The sequence below is a fragment of the Carassius carassius genome, chromosome 35 (genome assembly GCF_963082965.1).
Source record: "Carassius carassius chromosome 35, fCarCar2.1, whole genome shotgun sequence".
Taxonomy (NCBI): Eukaryota; Metazoa; Chordata; class Actinopteri; order Cypriniformes; family Cyprinidae; genus Carassius; species Carassius carassius.
Window position 1 is genome coordinate 19,176,638 of NC_081789.1, and position 24,672 is coordinate 19,201,309.

Here is a 24,672-nt window from a genome sequence, read left to right on the forward strand (position 1 = left end):
CAGTTAGATTCATCAGTAATTAGGCCTACCCTATGGAAGTGAACAACTCTCCTGGGGAGAGGATGCTGGCTTTGTCTGTTAGCTGCTTCTCCACTCGAGTTTTAATTGTTATAATAACTGTTATAATAGTCACAATGTTAGACTACTGGCGCTACTTTTTTATCTTAATGACTGTAACAAGTAAAATCCCTCAGAATTATAATTGGGTCTGTTGTAGAGATCTTACTGACTCAGATGACTCCAGTTGGCTTGTAGCAGTTGGTAGCAAATGCCCGCGGCTAGCTGTGTAGCTAACCGACCACAGCTTTTCCTAGCTCTGCCTAATACTCCAGCACTCACAGCTCCTTGTAGTGCTTACCACGATCCACCTCTCCTGGTCTTGAATTCTCCAGCCATGTCACGGATGACTTTTGGTGCCGATTTCTTCTTTTGCTCTGCATATTGCCTCTGAGGGTAGCGGCTAACAAAAGACATGGACCCTGTGTGGCTGGCATAATGATCTACTCGGCCAAGAACAAGAACTGAAATACATGTCAATAATATATAACATTATTGGTACCGTACCTATAACACTTTATTATTTAAATTGTTTTATATAAAACGTTAATATTTTATACATAATGATATTTAAATATTTAATGTTAATATTTAAATATTTGCCAATGACACATTACTGAAATATTTTATTCAATATGTAATGTAAAGGAAGGTATCCAAAGCACATAAACTAGTCACTGGGATTCTTCAGGGATCAGTTGTTGGACCTCTCCTCTTTTCCATATAACATATTTCAACCAGATGATCCAATGGTAGCTGCACATATCTAAGGCTGCCTGGAGAGCATCTCGGCATGGATAAATGAACATAACCTACAGCTTAACCTGGCAAAGACTAAGCTCCTGGTATTCCCTGCCACTCCAACTCTACAGCATGATTTCACCATCTAGTTAGATTCATCAATAATTAGGCCTACTCTATGGAAGTGGACAACTCTTCTAGGGAGAGGACGCTGGCGTTGTCTGTTCGACGCTTCTCCACTCGAGTTTTAACTGTTATAGTAACGGTTATAATAGTTACAATGTTAGACTATTGGCACTACTCACTATAGAATGCCATAGAATGCTAAAAGGTTTCTATAAGGTGTTTTAACACAGTTGTGTTTGCACGCACTAATGCAGCAAACATGTCGGCAGTGTGAAAGTATTTAAAACTATCAAAAAAAGACACAGAAATCATTACAAATCCGACAGCGAGAGACTGTTTAGTGCTGCATCACGTCTCCAATGACAAGATGAGGTGGCTGATGTATGGTGGTTGAAATCACATCAAATGATAAGTAAATAAACTGCAGAATGTTATATTTTCTAATGCATGCACAAACTGCATGTATAGCTCTGCCTGCATCCCCAGTGCTCACAGCTCCTTGTAATGTTTGCGATGTTCCACTTCTCCTGGTCATGGCCTAATGGTTAGAGAGTCAGACTTGTAACCCGAAGGTTGCAGGTTTGAGTCTCAGGTCTGGCAGGGAGTGTAGGTGGGGAGAGTTGAATGAATATGGCTGCCCACTGCTCCGGGTGTGTGTTCACTATGGTGTCGGTGTGCACTTGAATGGGTTAAATGCAGAGCAAAAGTTCTGAGTATGGGTCACTTGTCTCAATCACTCATTTACTGGTCTCGATTTCTCCAGCTATGTCACAGATAATTTTTTAGTGTTGATTTATTCTTTTGCTCTGCATATTGCTTCTGTGGCTATAAGCTAACAACAGGCGTGAAACCTGTGTGAAAACAAATCCTGCTTTATACATGATCACATTTGGGACATAAGTTTGGACATAATGTGCCTCGCAGATATCTGGCAGAAACCAGATGTTTTTTTTCTGTTTTAAATAAGACCTGTCCTCCTGGATACTGTTATCCCCAAAAAGCCCGTAGCTTTGACCATGGTGGTGGCCTGGCTGTTATCTACCGCAGTTTGGATCTGTCCCCTTTGGCCCTCCCTGAGCTGTCTTCTTTTGAATGTCTGCCATTTAATTGTAAGCCCCCTTTCCCAATGACAGTACTACTAATCTACCGGCCACCCAAATCAAACTCATACTTCATTTCAGAGCTGTTCAAATTTCTTTGCATTTTCTGCGCAACTAATGCATGCACAAACAGCATTGTACAAGCTCCCAGCACCAGGGTTCAAAGTCTTAAGCGCAAAGGATAATCTGCGCTGAACTTGTTACTTGTCAGTTGCTCAGTAACATTTTTGTGAATTTTTTTAAAGACATGTGACAGTGTGATACGTATGACAAACATCTTCCCAAATTCATGATGAGAATCATTTATAAATCTGCATGCTGTTGTCAATAAAAGGAAGCACTGAGATCTTCCTGTGGGATTCTACCAAAATAAAAGCATTGAAAAAAGAAACAACTCCATCTGCATTCATAAATGATAGTATTGTAATTTTATTGTAATTTTATAAAATAAAAAGTAAGCAATAATAATGATATTAATAATTACCCTACAAAAACTCTATTAATACATTATAACATTTGCACATGTCTGCTAGACTGTTTTAAAAAATGTTCAGTGTTAAGTAAATATTTTTAAATTGTTTTGTAATTTTTCTTTTATTTGAAAAGTAGGACAAATCAGTAAAAAGCACATTTTGGCAATTTAATTAATGCAATAGTGAAAAAATAGGCCTACATGGGGTAAAAATGTGAAAAACCGTGTTCGGTTTTTGGTGTGCGGCCTTCTGCCCAGTGTTTTATTTTGTTCGGCTTCGGCCAATAATTTTCATTCCGGTGCATCTCCTAATTAAAAGTGTTGTTTGTTGGAATGCACCAACAAACATAGGAGTCTCCATAGGCCGCTGAGAACATGGTGGTTAATTTTCATTTTCGAAGGAAATGTCACAGAAAAAAAAATCCTATACGTTTGTGCTAATGTTTTACACCAGACTGCCTCTCAAACAACGCTGGAGTTGTGCAAAGATTGCTTCTGAAAGAGGGGACGATACCAACCGTGTGCGCAATCATCTAGACTACAGACAAAGTATGCATAACACGTCATATTTTGTTTTCCAAAAGAGCTTCTTGGCTTTCTGTAAGTTGCTAAAGCTACCATTGTCTCTGCCTGTTTTCACTAATGCTTCCTTCACGTGCTACCAGAATGATCGTAAATAGGAATGTGGTAGTTAAAAATTGCATTTGGAAGCAATGTAAGGTCAGTATAACACAGTCACCACAAGTTAAACAGTAACCACAAGCATGAGCTCTTGAAGCTCCTCACTTTTCTGTAAAGGGAGGCGGGAGCAGCAGCTAATTTTCATTTAAAGGGGACAAACGCACACAAAAAAATATTTTGGCTCATACCCTAAAAGTGGGCAATTTCAGCAAGCTATAAAAATTATCCTTTGGATATTTTGGGATAAAACTTCACAAACACACTCTAGGGACATCACAGAATTTTTTTTATATTGTATCAATGCATTCTATGGCACCTTTAATGACTGTGTAACCAATAAAAGACGTCAGAATTATAAGTGGGTCTCTTGTTCGGATCTTACTGACTCAGATGACTACACTTGGCTGGTAGCAGTTGTTAGCAAATGCCTGCAGCCAGCTGTGTAGCTAACCTACCACAGCTTTTCATAGCTCTGCCTGCATCCCCAGTGCTCACAGCTCCTTGTAATGCTTGCCATGATTCACTTCTCCTGGTCATGGCCTAATGGTTAGAGAGTCAGACTTGTAACCTGAAGGTTGCAGGTTTGAGTCTCAGGTCTGGCAGGGAGTGTAGGTGGGGAGAGTTGAATGAATATGGCTGCCCACTGCTCCGGGTGTGTGTTCACTATGGTGTCTGTGTGCACTTGAATGGGTTAAATGCAGAGCAAAAGTTCTGAGTATGGGTCACTTGCCTCAATCACTCATTTACTGGTCTCGATTTCTCCAGCTATGTCACAGATAATTTTTTAGTGTTGATTTATTCTTTTGCTCTGCATATTGCTTCTGTGGCTATAAGCTAACAACAGGCGTGAAACCTGTGTGAAAACAAATCCTGCTTTATACATGATCACATTTGGGACATAAGTTTGGACATAATGTGCCTCGCAGATATCTGGCAGAAACCAGATGTTTTTTTCTGTTTTAAATAAGATCTGTCCTCCTGGATACTGTTATCCCCAAAAAGCCCGTAGCTTTGACCATGGTGGTGGCCTGGCTGTTATCTACCGCAGTTTGGATCTGTCCCCTTTGGCCCTCCCTGAGCTGTCTTCTTTTGAATGTCTGCCATTTAATTGTAAGCCCCCTTTCCCAATGACAGTACTACTAATCTACCGGGCACCCAAATCAAACTCATACTTCATTTCAGAGCTGTTGAATTTTCTTTACATTTTCTGCGCAACCTCTTCCAATATAATAATACTTGTCAACATTCATGTCAACAATCCTTCATGCCACTTTGCTACAGAATTCTTGCAGTTACTGGACTGCTTAAACCTCAGACAATATGTTGATGTTCCCATACACACCAAGGGGAATGTTCTTGATTTGGTATTTACTGAGCCTGCCCCTCTAATGGTGCTTTTCCACTGCGTGGTATGCTCATAGCATGGCTGAGCATGGCTTGGCTCGGCACGGTTGCATTTCCACAGCATTTGCTTGCTGTGCTCACTTAATTGTATATGTATATGTTTATGATACATTTGTATATGATCTGGGTGTATCTGACCATAAGGACATCAACATTGAGCTGTCTTTTCTGTCTTCCTAAATCAAGCACAAATGTCAAATACATTTCAGACATACGTTCCATCATAAAAGCAGGGTCACGGTACTATTCAAATATTATTCAAAATAGTCCTGGCAATTCCAAACAGTTGTTCTCCACCATAAATCATCTCCTTAAACCTCAAATTGCTCTACTCACAGGAGCTTTTCCCTCCTCCTCATCTTTACCAACTGCCGACATGAAGTCCGGTATTTCAAAGCAACTCTGCTGCTTCCAAGAAAGTCACTCATCTTGAGGTTGAGGAAACCATCAGTGGAATGAGATCCTCTACCTGTGCCCTCAACCCCTTTCCTACAGCTCTGGTGAAAGCAAATATTTATTCCGTTAGTCCCCTTATCACCATGATAATAAACCAATACCTTCAGTCTGGCCACGTACCATCTGCCCTGAAAATGGTTATAATCAGACCACTACTCAAGAAACCAACCCTTGATTCTCAAAATCTTTCTAATTATAGGCCCATATCCAACCTGCCATTTCTTTCTAAGGTTTTGGAGAAAATAGTTGCCAGGCACCTTCAGGACCACCTCAAACACAACAACATTTTTGAAAAGTTTCAGTCTAGGTTCCGTTCCACCCACAGCACGAAAACAGCCTTAGTGAGAGTTGCAAATGACCTGCTGATGACAGCAGATGCTGGTTAACCAACATTCCTTGTCCTCCTGGACCTTTCTGCAGTGTTCAACACCATTGATCACAGTATACTTCTCAACCAGCTACACCGCTCTATTGGACTTAACAACACCCTTGTACACTAGTTTGCATCATACCTCAGTGACAGATCTGAATTTGGGGCCATGGGAAGCTCAAGGTCCTGTTCAAATGAAGTTGGTTGTGGGGTTCCACAGGGCTCGGTTCTCGGACCTATCTTATTAATTCTCTACATGCTTCCACTCGGAAAAGTCATCAGTCGTTTTGTAATTCCTTTCCATTGTTACACTGATGATACACAATTATGTATGAAAACTAACACTCACTCATCATCATCATCATCATTATCAACAACTCTACCCACACTCACTATCTGTCTGGAGGAGATAAGGGCATGCATGAATCATAACTTTCTCCAGCTGAACAGATCAAAGACAAAAGCCATCATCATGGGTTCCTCTCATCAGACCAGATCATACGCGCGGGGGTATGGGGGTGGGGTATATAATGGTAGAATCAGCCAAACAAATCAGCATCATATATCGGCTGCTCTGATTTCTAAATATCGACATCGGGCAGAGAAAAACCTTTGTCATTTGACCTCTATAGCTGACACTTAAATGAATTATTTTGCCACTTTTGTACTTGTTATTAATGTATTTTGAATTCAAAGGGAGCTTTATTTTTTTATAAATTATGCTTATTTGTTATACGTTACGTATGTTTATTAAAAACAAGTTTTGTAATTACCAATTTTTCCGGTCCGTACCTTTGAAACTGATAAAAAAATCTGTTCTCTTATGAGAGTTCTCTCGTACTGCGTCTTAGCTAAGACGCTACGGGAAAAGTCTCTTTTCACGATACACTGAAGCAAAAAATTATCCTTAATTTTGAATTATTGTAAAGCGCATTTGCAGCAGCACACAGCCATAGGCGAGACGGCTCGCTCGCTCATTGGCTGCTCTGCGGCAACTGCATAAGCCTATCGAGCGCAGGCTGATGCAACATCAGACCAATGAGGGCGCTCGCGCCCTTCATGCCACTTCCCGCCGAAACGGGTGTGGCCTAGCCCTATAAAGGGAGCTCGAAAAGGCTGACTCACCTGATTTTTCATCTCTTCACGAGATGATGATCACGAGAGGAAGCAAGCGTCGTCCGATAGCATCTCAGCGGGACAAGCCATTCCTGAAGCCGCTGGCCAACGCCGCCTTCCACTGCCGTTCCTGCTGCGCGTTCCGGCGCCTATATCCTTTTTCACATCCTCGTGTGTGTGTTCGCCCTGCGACACACACTCGTAAAAGAGCTGCGTCTTTTTAAAGATGCCCTCTTGCGGCTCGTGCAGAGCCCCGCTCAGCGAGGGAGACCGTCACTTCATCTGTATCTCCTGCCTGGGTGAGGATCATGCAGCGCTCACGCTCGCGCTTGCTGACGGCGGCTGCCCTCACTGCGAGCTATTGCCAATGGTGACTCTGAGGACTCGCTTGGCATTTTTCTCTGAGCCTGCATTCCCCGCTGCGCTGCAGCGCCGTAAAAAGCGGATTCCGGAAACCGTCTCCAGCTCAACCGAGCTCTGCGGTTCGCCCTGCTTCACCGGCCTCCCCTGCATCGATTCCCGATGGTCAGCGCCCGCTGTCTGCCGCCGCGTCTTCCGAGGAAGTCGATCTCAGGGCCACTTCGGGGGAAGAGGACACGTGCTCTCTGCTAGCTTCGGGCAGTGAAGGCTGGGCGAGCTCTGGGGATCTCGCGCTTTCTGCTCAGAAGCCCAGCAGACGAGCTGACATCGAGAAAGAGCTGATACGAATGCTCACGCTGGCCGCGACGAGCCTCGGCCTCGAGTGGTCTGCACCAGCGCCCCCCTCTCGTTCCCGGCTGGATGGTAGTTTTCTTCCAGACTAGCGTACTTCTCCGAACTCAAAGCCCGCCCCATTTCTTCCTGAGCTTCACGAAGAGGTGGCAGGGCTTGGACCGCTCCATATTCAGCGCGAACTCGTTTGTCTGTCTCACCAGCATTCTCCACACTGGATGATGCTAAAAACAGAGGCTCCCAGTCACTTCCGCCGGTGGAACAGGCGATAGCGACGCACCTTTGCCCGCCCTCTGCTGGATGGCGAACGAAAGCGGTGTTGCCATCTAAAGCCTGCCGCATGACGTCATCTCTGCTTGCGCAGATCTTTTCTGCTGCTGGGCAGGCTGCATCTGCACTACACACCATGGCCACGCTGCAGATATTCCAGGGTGATCTCCTCCGTAAGCTGGACGAGATGGGACCTGAGGCTATCTGTCTCGCGGATTTGAGGAGTGCTTCGGATCTCTCTCTTCGCGCTACTAAGTCCACTGCACAGGCCATGGGATGAGTTATGGCTTCCGCTACTGTGGCCGAGAGGCATCTATGGCTGACGCTGTCAGACATGGCAGAGTCTGAACGCACTGCGTTCCTCGACGCCCCGCTGACTCCCGCTGGCCTCTTCGGATCTTCTGTCAACGAGTTCGTTGAGAGATTCGTCGAGGACCAGAAAGCGCCGCAAGCATTCAAGCACTTCCTCCCGAAGCGCACCGGTTCTGCAGCGAGTCGTTCTAGACCGGCCCCGCAAAGCTCTCAGCCACACCCCCCGCCTCCTCAAGACCCCGCTTTCGCTCTGCCAGCCGTCACCCCACGCCGCGGGGACCACGGCAGAGGATTACGGTGAGGCTGGAAGCCCCGAAGCCATCCTAGCACTCCTAGGAAAGCGCCGGTGTACGAGTCCCGCTGCGGCCGAACTCTCACCCAAGCGCGCCGCTGTTTCAGATCCAGGAATTGTGACTGTCTCAGCGTCTTCTGCAACGCGTAAGCCTGTACAGTTGCCCGCTTGCCTGCACACAAAAGCCGTTATCACGGCTACCCAGATATTTCCCGAAAAGAGTGTAATTTCTGGTGTCCCGGCCACGGCCGATGGTACTATAAATGTAGTGACGATGCCCACTGCTCAGTGCCCATCTCCACATATAAGCACAGCCCTTCACACAGGGCTCGCTCCCATAAAAGCGACTCAGGTCAATCGTGCGCACTACATAGTAAACGTGCCCACTCCTCAGTGCCCACAAATACCATGTCACACACGGCATGTGGTTTCAGTAAAAACGAAACCCGTGCACGTTCGTTCTGCCCAGGCAGACAGCGAGTCGAAAGCAATAAATGTGCACGCTTACAGCCCACAATTACTCACAGACAGCACGAGTCCCACGGGACCCGCTCAGCCCTCCCTCACTCGGTTAAGCACCGGGGCGGGGTCGAGGACGAGCGATCTGCCCGCTGTGATCAGCGCGCTCCCCGCCTCAAATGTCACAGGCATAACGCCCATGTTACAGCACATCGAAGCGCTGCCATTGCCCAGCCAACAGAGCGCGCTTCGCATCCAACCCTTAGCCATTCATGCAGACGCATGGTCAGTGCTTCCAGGGGTTTCGGATTGGGTGCTAGACATTATAAAGAGAGGCTACTCGCTACAGTTTTTTCGACGCCCTCCACGCTTTTTAGCGCGTCGAAACTACGGTCAAAACAGAAGTAGCACACCTACTTCGAGCCGAAATATCAAAACTGTTGAGCAAAGGGGCTGTGGAGCCTGTATCTCAAGCTCAAAGCGAAGGGGAGGCTGTACAGCAGATACTTGCTAGTGCCCAAGAAAGACGGGGTTTCAGACCCATACTGGATCTAAGACAGCTGAACAAGGCATTGGTGAAACGCAGTTTCAAAATGCTTACAACCAGGAAACTCCTCGCGCATATTCGCAGAGGAGACTGGATCATGTCGATAGATCTGAAGGACGCGTATTTTCAAATACAGATAGCGTCACGTCACAGGCGATACTTGAGATTTGCCTTCGAGGGCCAGACATACCAGTACACAGTCCTGCCGTTCGGCTTGTTCATGGCTCCTCGTACGTTTACGAGGTGCATGGACGCAGCGCTTGCTCCTCTCAGACTCAGAGGCATGCTGAACTATTTGGACGACTGGCTGATTCTGGCTCAATCACGATCAGAGCTCGTGGAACACAGGGCCATTTTACTCGATCACCTCGAGAAACTCGGTCTCAGTGTCAACTGGACGAAGAGTTCGCTGAACCCCAGTCAGACGATACTGTTTTTGGGTATAGCTCTGGACTCACGCTACATGACGGCGCGGCTGTCGCCACAGCGTGCGTTGGGCATTCGGCGCGCAGCGAGCTCTCTCCGCTGTGGCGCGACCTTCTCGCTCAGAGAATTTCAGAAGATGCTAGGTCTCATGGCCTCAGCATCACCAGTTCTTCAGTTGGGCCTGCTCCGCATGCGCCCCTTGCAGTTGTGGCTGAAAGCGCGAGTACCGTCTCAAGGTCAATCAGAGCTGTGTTACAGCCTTGAAACCCTGGACAGCGAACGACTGGTACCAATCAGGTGTAAGCCTGGGGACTTCCTCAAAAGTGAAAGTGGTGTCGACGGACGCCCTCCACTTCGGGATGGGGAGCGCTGCTCGAGGGCAGACCGTTCTTTGGCCTGTGGTCAGAACGGGAAAAGCTCCAACATATCAACTGTCTGGAAATGCTGGCAGTGGAGAACGCGCTGATGCGCTTTTGTCCCCGAATCAAGGGCCACCACGTCTTAGTCCGTTCGGACAACATGTCTGTGGTGTCCTACATAAATCGTTAGGGCGGTCTCAGGTCCCGAAACCTGTACAGGTTGGCGGAACGCCTCCTGGTTTGGGCTCAGCACAACTTGTGCTCGCTGAGAGCAGTTCATGTGCCTGGGCTACAGAATCTGGGTCCAGACAGACTGTCCAGAAACAACATTCCCACGGGCGAATGGTCTCTACACCCACAGACAGTCCAGCTGCTGTGGGAGAGATTTGGCAGGGCGGAAGTGGACCTCTTCGCGTCCCACGAAAACGCTCACTGTCCCGCGTTCTTTTCCAAGAACGAAAGCGCGCTGTCACAAAGGTGGCCGTGCTGCCCGCTCTATGCTTTTCCCCCCGTCTCCCTCCTTCCGCAGGTGATAGAACGGGTGAGGGAAACAAGATGCTCAGTACTGCTTGTAGCACCACTTTGGAAGAACCAACCATGGTTTCCAGATTTGATGCAGTTGGCAGACACTGCCCCGTGGCCAGTGCCGTTGAGGAGGGACCTCCTCTCGCAGGCCAGGGGCTCGATTTGGCACCCTCAACCGGAGTTGTGGTCCCTCCATGTGTGGGCACTCAACGGTTACCCGCTGATCTCTCAGTGGGAGTGCTAAATACTATCACTCAGGCTGGAGCTCCGTCGACTCGACGGCTATATGCCTCGAAGTGGTCAGTATTCTCCAGCTGGTGCACAGCTCGGGGACGTTCACCCCTTAGTTGTGAGGCGACGGAGGTTCTCTCCTTCCTACAGGAGCTGTTGGATAAGGGCAGGGCCCCCTCCACGCTCAAAGTTTACGTGGCGGCTATCGCAGCGTTTTCTGAGACAACACTCGGTCAGTCAATAGGAAGGAACGATTTGGTCATCCGCTTCCTTAGAGGAGCTAGGAGGCTGAATCCTCCCAGACCTCCGTCAGTCCCTGTATGGGACCTCTCGACGGTTTTGGAGGCCATGAAAGGTTCCCCTTTCGAGCCTATCCGAACGATTAGCCTCAAACATCTGTCATTCATGACAGTGTTCTTGTTGGCTCTCGCTTCAGTGAAGCGTGTGGGTGACCTGCACGCGCTCTCGGTGAGCCCAACGTGCTTGGAGTTTGGGCCTAATGACTCAAGAGTCATACTCAAACCTAGGCACGGTTATGTGCCGAAATCCCTCAACACACCGTTTCGGGCTCAGGTTATTTCCCTGTCTGCCCTGTCGGTGTCAGAAGAGGATGGAGACTCAAGTCTTCTTTGCCCCGTTAGGGTTTTAAGAACTTATGTGTCTCGCTCTGCTGTCTTCAGAAAGACTGAGCAGCTGTTTGTCTCGTTCAGTGGACGTTCCAAGGGAATGGCTGTTTCGAAACAGAGCCTATCCAGATGGATAGTTGAAGCTATAGCGTTACCTTACACTTTCAGGGGCCTTCAGTGTCCACTGGGTGTCAGAGCACACTCCACAAGAGGCGTCGCCTCATCGTGGGCGTGGTCTAGTGGGATTTCCTTACAGGATATATGTATGGCGGCAGGATGGGCCTCGCTGTCTACATTTATCAGGTTCTATAACCTAGAGGTTCCCGCTCTGCAAGAAAAGCTGTTGTCGGTATAGTTGAATCAGTGTCCTGATTGGAACTCTGAGATCGCAAGCGGGATGCACTGCCGACTGTTATATGGGCAGTATTGTGTACAGACCCACATTGGTCAGGCCTTGCCTTGAATATGTGATGTCATATTGCTGCGTCTATGGACGCTGCTAGATACGGGACGGAGGGTTTCCCCCTCCTGTTCTGGGACTCTCTGTGAGTCCCTCTGGTGATTGTGCACTGTAAATCCTGGGCGTCGCTTCCAGGTTTATTGGTGTGTGATCTCTGCACGCACGGCGTTTTACATTGGGTTCCCGTAGCGTCTTAGCTAAGACGCAGTACGAGAGAACTCTCGTAAGAGAACGTACTCGGTTACTAATGTAACCTCGGTTCTCTCTAGAAGAGGGAACGAGTACTGCGTTCTCTGCCGTGCGTACGATTCACTCTGGTTCGCTTCGGCGATGAAATAAATCAGGTGAGTCAGCCTTTTCGAGCTCCCTTTATAGGGCTAGGCCACACCCGTTTCGGCGGGAAGTGGCATGAAGGGTGCGAGCGCCCTCATTGGTCTGATGTTGCATCAGCCTGCGCTCGATAGGCTTATGCAGTTGCCGCAGAGCAGCCAATGAGCGAGCGAGCCGTCTCGCCTATTGGCTGTGTGCTGCTGCAAATGCGCTTTACAATAATTCAAAATTAAGGATAATTTTTGCTTCAGTGTATCGTGAAAAGAGACTTTTCCCGTAGCGTCTTAGCTAAGACGCAGTACTCGTTCCCTCTTCTAGAGAGAACCGAGGTTACATTAGTAACCGAGTACGATTTGGACTATTGAACGTAGACTTTGAGAACCCCTGTTCTAGAGTTTACTTCAGAAATATTAAATCTGTTTAAAAATATGATTTATAATACTCAACAGGCAGTTCTCGGTCCATTTTTTCACTTTACAAATTCCACATTCAGTTTGCTGATTGTAAACGTTTGTGCTTGGTTTCCTAACTTTGTATGGCTTGTGTGACGCTGGGGTTCACCTCATACGTCACACTCCAGGATTCCCCAACCAGGCATAAAGCACCTCAATTAACTAAAACTCAGGTTTTAGCTGTAAATATAAGCAGAAGAAAGTTTTGGAAACGCTGCTTTTATTTTGAGTTTCTGTCAAGTTCGAGCTTGCGATATCGTTTTTCCCTTTTGCACTTCACATTTTTGCCCATCTCACTTTCTGGCATTGTTTTGAGGGACGGCACAAGGGTCTGGCAAAGATGGCCTGCTTTATGACAGCCCACAAAGCTGCCGCTTTCTCGGCAGCGGGGTCCGATGTGCTGTGCTTCCTGTTGGAATAAATCCTGCTGTAAACACGCTTCAGGATTACAGTATATATAACAAAAACGCAGCGACCTTGACACATGCATTTCCCATGCTTACGGACGCCATGAGCTTTCCGTGCTCGGAAATTTTAACGCATGTGGAGACATCACAGCCACAGGCGGAGGTCTAGAGACCATTAAAGCTTTTTCATACCACAATGGGTGTTATGCTCAGGGGGGCAGAGTTTCATATTTTATTGAAGCATCCCTGGGTGCCGCCATTGGCTAGCGGACCCTCACCTGCTGTTAGCATTCCATTGGCTCCCATTCATTTTGGCGTCACTTTGACAGCGAATAACTTTACATCTGAGGTGTTTAAAGACTCCATTTGTCCATTCATTATTTCTAAAGAAACAAGAAAATGTATAATAGGCCCAATTACCTTGTTTCTTACATTGTGGCCCTGTAGAAGCAGTTTTTGTAAAAATAGGCTAACGATTGCATCATAACCTGCGACCCTCTTTCGCACAGTAGATAAATTACCATATGGACAGGAGGAGAAGCTCGCAGGCAATCTTTTACTGTCTATGAGGCTGTCGTGGGGGACGTGGAGGCATGAAGTCAAGGGAGAAGCCCATAGACAGTCCATAAAAGCAACAGGAAAAAATTATTCAACAATGTCTGCAAGATTCGGTGGGTTATTCAGATTTCTCATGGCACAGCGATTAGAAGACTTACAATTGTCAGACAGGTTGCTCACATGACATCGACGTCATCAAGCTCAGTTTGAGTCTGCGCAGTTCGCTCGACCCCCAGGAAGTGCGTGGTTCTAATTTACTAAATTTCTCTCCGTTGAATCCAATGGGGTCGCTGTGTCCATTTCTTTTACTGTCTATGGTTATGTTCAATTCGTTACAGATACACCATTCAGTTTCAAAAAGGCCCGCCTCCTTTCCACAGGATTCTTTCCACAATCGTGAGTTCAGAAGAAACCGCAGTGCTGCAACAAGAGATGTCATCTCTACTGAGAAAAGGGGCTATAGAAGAAGTAAACCCCTCTCAGATGGATTCAGGTTTTTACAGCCAATATTTTGTTGTACCCAAAAAAAAACAAGAGTGCGGCTTACGACCAATATTGGATTTACACTGTTTGAATCTTGCACTCAGGACAAGCAAATTCAAAATGTTGACAGTAAAATCTATTCTGTCTCAGATTCAACCAAACGATTGTTTTGTCACGATCAATCTGAAGGATGCATACTTTCATATTCAGATCATCAAGACACACAGGAAGTTCATCAGATTTGCTTTAGAGGGCAAAGCGTATCAGCTGTTTGTCTCGTTCAGTGGACGTTCCAAGGGAATGGCTGTTTCGAAACAGAGCCTATCCAGATGGATAGTTGAAGCTATAGCGTTAGCTTACACTTCCAGGGGCCTTCAGTGTCCACTGGGTGTCAGAGCACACTCCACAAGAGGCGTCGCCTCATCGTGGGCGTGGTCTAGTGGGATTTCCTTACAGGATATATGTATGGCGGCAGGATGGGCCTCGCTGTCTACATTTATCAGATTCTATAACCTAGAGGTTCCCGCTCTGCAAGAAAAGCTGTTGTCGGTATAGTTGAATCAGTGTCCTGATTGGAACTCTGAGATCGCAAGCGGGATGCACTGCCGACTGTTATATGGGCAGTATTGTGTACAGACCCACATTGGTCAGGCCTTGCCTTGAATATGTGATGTCATATTGCTGCGTCTATGGACGCTGCTAGATACGGGACGGAGGGTTTCCCCCTCCTGTTCTGGGACTCTCTGTGAGTCCCTCTGGTGATTGTGCACTGTAAATCCTGGGCGTCGCTTCCAGGTTTATTGGTGTGTGATCTCTGCACGCACGGCGTTTTACATTGGGTTCCCGTAGCATCTTAGCTAAGACGCAGTACGAGAGAACTCTCGTAAGAGAACGTACTCGGTTACTAATGTAACCTCGGTTCTCTCTAGAAGAGGGAACGAGTACTGCGTTCTCTGCCGTGCGTACGATTCACTCTGGTTCGCTTCGGCGATGAAATAAATCAGGTGAGTCAGCCTTTTCGAGCTCCCTTTATAGGGCTAGGCCACACCCGTTTCGGCGGGAAGTGGCATGAAGGGTGCGAGCGCCCTCATTGGTCTGATGTTGCATCAGCCTGCGCTCGATAGGCTTATGCAGTTGCCGCAGAGCAGCCAATGAGCGAGCGAGCCGTCTCGCCTATTGGCTGTGTGCTGCTGCAAATGCGCTTTACAATAATTCAAAATTAAGGATAATTTTTTGCTTCAGTGTATCGTGAAAAGAGACTTTTCCCGTAGCGTCTTAGCTAAGACGCAGTACTCGTTCCCTCTTCTAGAGAGAACCGAGGTTACATTAGTAACCGAGTACGATTTGGACTATTGAACGTAGACTTTGAGAACCCCTGTTCTAGAGTTTACTTCAGAAATATTAAATCTGTTTAAAAATATGATTTATAATACTCAACAGGCAGTTCTCGGTCCATTTTTTCACTTTACAAATTCCACATTCAGTTTGCTGATTGTAAACGTTTGTGCTTGGTTTCCTAACTTTGTATGGCTTGTGTGACGCTGGGGTTCACCTCATACGTCACACTCCAGGATTCCCCAACCAGGCATAAAGCACCTCAATTAACTAATATAGTGATTAAAAAAGACCAAACTCAGGTTACGTCCACACAAAGCCAGAGTTTTCCCTATCCAATCTTTTTTTTTTCCTCGTCTCAAGAAATATCCGCGTTTATATGGATTCACAGGCGGCATTTTCAAATTTATCTACTCTGGGACCCGGTTTCAAAAAATATTGGTTTCACTCTCCCAAAACGCCGGATCAGTGTGGACGAAACGCCTATATGGTACAAAATTTTTATTATTTATATTTATATATATTTATATTTATATTCGCCAGACATTCACTTTCCCTTGCCACACTGATATAGAGTAGACAGTCCTACAAATACATCACTACCATGATAATTTTTTAACGATATGCAATCACTTTTTATTGACATGAAAAATGTATTTAATCCCACCTATGTGTATTGTAGCTGTAAATATAAGCAGAAGAAAGTTTTGGAAACGCTGCTTTTATTTTGAGTTTCTGTCAAGTTCGAGCTTGCGATATCGTTTTTCCCTTTTGCACTTCACATTTTTGCCCATCTCACTTTCTGGCATTGTTTTGAGGGACGGCACAAGGGTCTGGCAAAGATGGCCTGCTTTATGACAGCCCACAAAGCTGCCGCTTTCTCGGCAGCGGGGTCCGATGTGCTGTGCTTCCTGTTGGAATAAATCCTGCTGTAAACACGCTTCAGGATTACAGTATATATAACAAAAACGCAGCGACCTTGACACATGCATTTCCCATGCTTACGGACGCCATGAGCTTTCCGTGCTCGGAAATTTTAACGCATGTGGAGACATCACAGCCACAGGCGGAGGTCTAGAGACCATTAAAGCTTTTTCATACCACAATGGGTGTTATGCTCAGGGGGGCAGAGTTTCATATTTTATTGAAGCATCCCTGGGTGCCGCCATTGGCTAGCGGACCCTCACCTGCTGTTAGCATTCCATTGACTCCCATTCATTTTGGCGTCACTTTGACAGCGAATAACTTTACATCTGAGGTGTTTAAAGACTCCATTTGTCCATTCATTATTTCTAAAGAAACAAGAAAATGTATAATAGGCCCAATTACCTTGTTTCTTACATTGTGGCCCTGTAGAAGCAGTTTTTGTAAAAATAGGCTAACGATTGCATCATAACCTGCGACCCTCTTTCGCACAGTAGATAAATTACCATATGGACAGGAGGAGAAGCTCGCAGGCAATCTTTTACTGTCTATGAGGCTGTCGTGGGGGACGTGGAGGCATGAAGTCAAGGGAGAAGCCCATAGACAGTCCATAAAAGCAACAGGACAAAATTATTCAACAATGTCTGCAAGATTCGGTGGGTTATTCAGATTTCTCATGGCACAGCGATTAGAAGACTTACAATTGTCAGACAGGTTGCTCACATGACATCGACGTCATCAAGCTCAGTTTGAGTCTGCGCAGTTCGCTCGACCCCCAGGAAGTGCGTGGTTCTAATTTACTAAATTTCTCTCCGTTGAATCCAATGGGGTCGCTGTGTCCATTTCTTTTACTGTCTATGGTTATGTTCAATTCGTTACAGATACACCATTCAGTTTCAAAAAGGCCCGCCTCCTTTCCACAGGATTCTTTCCACAATCATGAGTTCAGAAGAAACCGCAGTGCTGCAACAAGAGATGTCATCTCTACTGAGAAAAGGGGCTATAGAAGAAGTAAACCCCTCTCAGATGGATTCAGGTTTTTACAGCCAATATTTTGTTGTACCCAAAAAAAAACAAGAGTGCGGCTTACGACCAATATTGGATTTACACTGTTTGAATCTTGCACTCAGGACGAGCAAATTCAAAATGTTGACAGTAAAATCTATTCTGTCTCAGATTCAACCAAACGATTGTTTTGTCACGATCAATCTGAAGGATGCATACTTTCATATTCAGATCATCAAGACACACCCCAGCGAGCAAGAAGTAGTCTAGTAGACGTCTAAAAGACGTCATTCTTAGACATCCAGAAAACGTCCTCACAGGAGCCAGAATGAAAGTTTTTTTGACGTCTTTTCTGGACGTTGTTTAGACGTAAATTAAAGACGTGATAATGACGTCATTTTTAGATATCCACTAGACGTCTTTTCTGGACATTGTATAGACGTCAATTAAAGACGTGCTAACGACGTCATTCTTAGACATCCAGAAGACGTCCTCACAGGAGCCAGAATGAAAGGTTTTTTGACGTCTTTTCTGGACGTTGTTTAGACGTAAATTAAAGACGTTGTACAGACGTAGTTGTTAGACATCCAGAAGACGTCCTCACAAGAGCCAGAAAGATAGTTTTTTTGATGTCTTTTTAGGACATTATTTAGATGTCAAAAACGTGCTAAATATGTAATCTTTAGACAGCCAGAATAAAAGTTGTATTAGATGCGTTTTCTGTAGAAATGTCAAAGATGACTGTTAAAGACTCGTATTAACATGGAAATCCTATCTGGACATATTTGCAAGGATCAAAATTCAAAAAAATGTTTGCTTCAAACAGTGGCATTGAGTGAGTTAGTTCTCACTGAGAAAAACCCAGTTACTCATTGTTAATGGTTGTCGTGTCATGAAACTGCAGACAGACCATAGACCTAAATTATTTGAAAGAATATGGATTAAATTGAATATTCAATTGAATAATTGTTTAGTTTATATACTAGTCTTGCATTTTTGTATCTTATCAATATAATTGTAATAAACTGCTTACCATTTTCCTGTAAACCAAACTGATCACTCCAAGAAATCATCTAAATTTCAAAATATATTTTTATTACTAATATTTAGTAAAACTTAAAACCAGAACAGCAGTATAAATTAAAACAATAACACACTAATACTTAAAACGAGAACAGAAAGTATAAATTAACACAATAACATAATAAAACTTAAAAGTCAGAACAGTAAAGTAATAAATAAAAGTGCTATAAAATTTTGTACTATTAGCACAGTGTATTTATTTATTTATAAGCACCACCCCCGACTCTCCCAGGGGCATGTTTAAGGTGGTCCGATGCAGCCGACTTTATCTGGGCCTCTGTGGCAGCTGCATCCCATTTCATGACAGCATCTACAATCAAAGCAAAGAAATCCTGTGTAAAATAAATCAATTCAAACGCCACTGTTGTGGTTTAGCTTGCAGCAGAGATACATATTATGCTTAGATGAAAATTTGAGTAACAAATCAATTAAATGAAATAGATAACAAATTAAGTAAAATTACATCAAGCCTGATATTAAGCATTCCACACAAATTTTTTTAAAATTACCATAATATAAATTCTTACCTTTTATTGCTGAAAACAATTTCTTGTCTTCGAGACCAATTTTCTCTTTTTTGCCCTTCCCCTTCAAATTAAATAGTGTCATTAGGTGGTTGGTGAAGAGCCTAATCCAATCCAAGACAAAAATAATATGCAATTATTCCACCACACGCAGAATTGTCTTCAAATTAAAAAACAAAAAAAAACAGTGATTTTGATAGAGCATTGGCATTATACACAGCCACACTATTTTTACCTTCATCAAATCGCCTGAAAAGACACTATACAATATAACCATACAGATCTCTACATACATTAGACCTCTTAGCTGAGAAGCACATAGGGATTCATAAATTAGCCAGTGTCAGCCTTAGGCTGGCTACACAAATTGGCTGCGTCGCATGAGCCTGGCGTTTCTGTTGTGTGGCGGCTGCGTTGCATTTTCTATGTCTTTGCACACCAGAAACATGTCTGACGCTGCGCTGCTAGCCTTGTCTGTACACACGCATGTTTCCAATTGATTTACTGCAGTAGCACACTTCATGTTAAACATAAAAATATACTGATTTGATTTGAAGACAACTTTGGAAGTACTGACTTTTATTCAAGTATTTAATAAAAGTATTGCATTTTTATGTCAAAACCTAGACACTTTCAAACAACATGTAATCGCGTGAAAAATAAGCGTCGGTTCTATTTCTAGTATGCATGCGTTTTCGGTGCGGCATTCTGGGATTGGAGCCAGGCAAAGCCACGGTGCCACTGCAAATTAGCCTTAGGAAGAAATTTCTTTTGGTGTAACATACATGTTCAAAAGTTGTTTTAGTCGTACAACAGAAAACTCAGATTGGACAGATAGTCTAGCTAGCTGTATGGATTTACCCTGCAGAGATCTGAGGAGCAATTTACATAAATCGACAGAGCTTAAATTTATTTTAAAGGGGCATTCCACCCATTTGAACATTGTTTTTTATTTAAAGTGGGTCATATATGTAGTCGAAATGTAAAATAAATTTTTAATTTGGTGCCTTCGTGATCGAGGAAAGACAAAAAATAACTTCAGGACGCATTTGTATGAAAGACAACAACTCCCACAATGCACCACATTGCACAGCTCCGCAAGCCACTCCCACTAATCCAGAAAGCGCATATCTGCCTATAAGAGAAATCACTCTTCCGTCTACAAGGCTAGCTACCACCAGAGCTTGAAATTAGGGGAGAAATCCGTTATTTACCTCTTACACTTCCTCCTACAATGACGCAAAATGACGATTTTTGCGTCATTTTTAGGAGGAAGTGTAAGAGGTAAATAACGGATTTCTCCCGTTTCAGGGGAAAAAGAAAGAGTGTTGCACGACCATTCAATAGTATGACTGGGTTTCTAACAATGCAAAGCTTAATGCAAATGGGTGGAGTGTCCCTTTAAAGAAAGATAACAGACATCTGGCCGAAAAGAGTGAAATCTGGTGGAATTTCCTCTCATGCCCTCTTTTGTCCGTGAGCCCCTGTCTGTCTCTCCTTCTCCCTCTCTTAATCCTCCTGTTATTGTTGTTGGAAACCAGAAATAATGCTTTTTTATTCAACGTAGGGAATAAAACAGGGAAGTAAACCACTGCATTTTATTTTAATGACCATCCGTTTAAATAAAAGTGCATATGTCATCTCTAAGGTGGATTTGACTTACAAATTTAGCCATTTTCATAAAATATATGATATACAGTTTATCTTTTAGCACCATTTAGCCAAAAAACACCAAGATATAAAACTATCCATATTGCCAAGCCCTAGTGCACAGTCCTGCTCTTTACTTAAACCAACAACTAAACCAAACTACCAAATGAAAACAGATTGGGGATCTGTGTCTGTTAAGTTAATATGTAAATAAATACCTGTCCATCAGTTTGTGCGTGCAGTCCTTCACATCTTTCCCACCCACTCTTGCCAGCTGACAAACCTATAATTAAAAAAACACATGAAAATATATTAATGGTAAAAAATTGAGAACAGGGTCCAGTTGTTTGCTGCCCTAAAAAACATCACATGTAAACCATACAAAAATCATATGTATAATCATGAAATAATTGAAAGATTTTAACTCAAATATAAAAAAAATCCCAAAACATTTTATCAGCAGGTAAATACAAAAAGCTGAAAGAATTTGCTGGATCGATATTGAAATGTATCAATATATAAGATCTCTGCTGTATTACTCTGTTGCATATATTTTCTGGCATAAAATGCGACTCAGGGTGTGTCTCCTTACAACAAAATTAGCACGCATAATCTTTCGGAAGCATATCACCCTGACTGACTTGCAGCTTGGCAAAACAAAAACTTCCAACATTTTAATTAAAAGAAATACACTACAGTTTATACAAATTTTATTATAATAAGCAAAACTTCAGTTACCTAAGACATCACCTACCACTGCAGATGTGTTCTGTACTGAAGTGAAAAGTGGAAATAAGACCTGTTTTCCGGTTAGAACGTTCGGTGTTCCGCATAGCCCCCTATTGGCATTAGTCAAGTCCTAATTAGTCAAGTTAGTGCTGGGCGGTTTGACCAAAAATTTATATCACGTTTTTTTTTTTTTTTTTTTTTTATGATGACGGTTTTCCGGTTTATGACGTTTTTTTATTTTATTTTCATGCATAGTCAGGTGTTCAATGCATTTTCTACTCATTGAGAGAGGAATTACTGCAGTAAATTGATTTAGGATGGTCTATTTTACTGTCATTAGTGAATATTGTAGAATATTTCCACACTAGTAAAACAGGTTTGCATGGCCCCAGAAAATTATGCTGTTGCTTACAAATAAGAGCCAGTCATGCTTCTAATGAAGTGAGGAATCAGAATGCAAAGACAATTGTAGTCAAAATTCAGAACTTTAACTTTTCAAATTTCACTTCTTTTTTATTTTTTATAAAAAACCAATACAAAAAAATAGAACAACTTGCAATACAGGTACATTACACAGTATTCAAGTAAATCTAAAAAGGAAATATAAAACAAGTGACTTAGTGAAGTTACAATTTGCATTAATATTACATACACTATCACACATACAATCTCGCTCTTTTAATAAGTGTTTATGTTGAGAGGAATGGATTCCGAATGGCTACTGTTCTCTGTCATTTTACATTGTTTCTGTGTTTAGCGTGAAAGCTCACGTGATTGCCACCAACTCGGGATAAAATTTGTGCAGGACAGTCGTGCCGTGTACCGGCTGCATTGATGCGAATGTGTGCAATATCTCACGACCTCCCAAGTGTCCGAACTTGCAGCGTGTACATCCGTAACACCAGAACACTGCCGTTTGTTTACCCTCACCACTGCTTGCAATCGCTGAAGTGCAACATTTTAAAGGGTCCGTCTGAAACAGTGTCGTGTGGCGCAGTGCAACGTTCCGACTTCCGAACGTTGTGTACTTGAATACATCAGTTTGGCGGTTTATTAAAAATTAACATCGTAACGAAAATATACAGCGGCTTTCGGTATGAACTGGTTTATCGCCCAGCACTAAGTCAAGTCAAGTCAGGTTTATTTATATAGCGCTTTTCACAATACGTATTGCCCCAAAGCAGCTTCACAGTACCAAATTAAAGGTAATAATGTAACAAGGTTTATTTCTAGTGGAAAAACACAATGTGATAATGTCTATGTTTATTAAGGATAATCAATAGGATTGTAAGCTCATTAGAGGTTGAAAACTTCTTACCAAGGTTTCAAATTTGTTTTTATCCAGAAGAGAAGCCTCCTCCCTCTCGAACTCTTCCAAGGTGTTAATCTTTCTGATCTCAATGCTAGATTTAGGCATGCTCCTCTGGAGTTTTTTGACCTCATCAGTGAGAGTCACCAGCTTTGTCAGCACTATTTTTTGGAATTCTGGCAATAATGAGAAATTAAGAAAAATAATAATAATTACTCACTATAATCATGGTTCTCTGGTAACAGCAAGGCATTTCAGTAAAAGTGTGCTCTCTAGCAATCCTAGAAAAATGAATAACTATTCAATTTGTTACATAACACTATTTAACAGGTAAACTTTAACCCTGTATTTGACAAATCAGTTGTATTAAATAACAATTTTATTAAGAGATGGTTCTAGACTAAATGTCATAAATGCCAAAGCAATAAGATGAAAACCTGAAGTCTGATTCACCAGTTACAAAGAGAATGTAATGTTAATACATAAGTAATTAGTCTGGGTGTTACATGAAAATATTCTTGTACTTACTCGCTTCTGACAGGGGGAATGTGGTTGGCACATCCCTATTATAACTGGACTTTTCATGTGAAAGACCTAAGCAGGAAAGAAAAAAGTGTGTGAAGCGATCAATATATTTAGAACACTTGTACAATGTGCCTCATTAAGTGATACAACCAATGACATTCACCATCTATGGACCTACTTTCCACAGCCTGGGACCTGGGTACACCTGAGAAACCCAAACCACCAACATTAGTTATTCAGTATGAATAGTATTATTCATGCTAATTTGATATTCAATAAGACAAGCCAAATGTAACTGGCAATACTCACGACTGCTTGAATTGTCCCGGCCCACAGACCTGGATGAACCTGTGCAACCCAAATGTAGCCATTATCAATAGTGCAAATTACCCATGCTAATTTAATATTCAATAAAACACAACTGTGCCTGGCTATACTTACAACTAATTGAACTGTCCCGGCCCACAGACCTGGACCTGGATCTGGACGAATCTGTGGAACCCAAAACTGAAACATCATTTTGTCATGACCAATTAGTAACCTGCATGCTGATTTGAAAATTTAAAAATGAAAAGTTTAACTCACCACTAGTTGACCTGTCGAAGTCCAAAGACCTGGGTGTGCCTAAGCAATGCAGAGCAGAAACATCAGTGATTCATTATCATTAGTCCTAGTGACCAGCCTGCAATATTCAGCAATGAAAGGCTATACTCACGACTAGTTGTCCTGTCACGGCCCACAGACCTGGGTGAACCTAAGCAATGCAGAACAGAAACATCAGTCAGTCATGATCAACATTGTTAGTTACCTGCATGCTGCTTCGATAATTTAAAAATGAAAAGTTATACTCACGACTAGTTGACCTGTCACGGCCTGTAGACCTGGCTGTACCTAAGCAATGCAGAGCAGAAACAAACATTAGTGATTCTTTATCAACAGTCCAAGTGACCAGCCTGCAATATTCAGCAATGAAAGGCTATACTCACGACTAGTTGTCCTGTCACGGCCCGCAGACCTGGCTGTACATAAGCAATGCAGAACAGAAACATCAGTCAGTCATGATCAACATTGTTAGTAACCTGCATGCTGATTTGAAAATTTAAAAATGAAAAGTTTAACTCACCACTAGTTGACCTGTCGCAGTCCAAAGACCTGGGTGTGCCTAAGCAATGCAGAGCAGAAACATCAGTGATTCATTATCATTAGTCCTAGTGACCAGCCTGCAATATTCAGCAATGAAAGGCTATACTCACGACTAGTTGACCTGTCACGGCCCACAGACCTGGGTGAACCTAAGCAATGCAGAACAGAAACATCAGTCAGTCAATATCAAGTGTTAGTAACCTGCATGCTGATTCGATAATTTAAAAATGAAAAGTTATACTCACGACTAGTTGACCTGTCACGGCCTGTAGACCTGGCTGTACCTAAGCAATGCAGAGCAGAAACAAACATCAGTGATTCTTTATCAACAGTCCAAGTGACCAGCCTGCAATATTCAGCAATGAAAGGCTATACTCACGACTAGTTGACCTGTCACGGCCTGTAGACCTGGCTGTACCTAAGCAATGCAGAGCAGAAACATCAGTGATTCATTATCATTAGTCCTAGTGACCA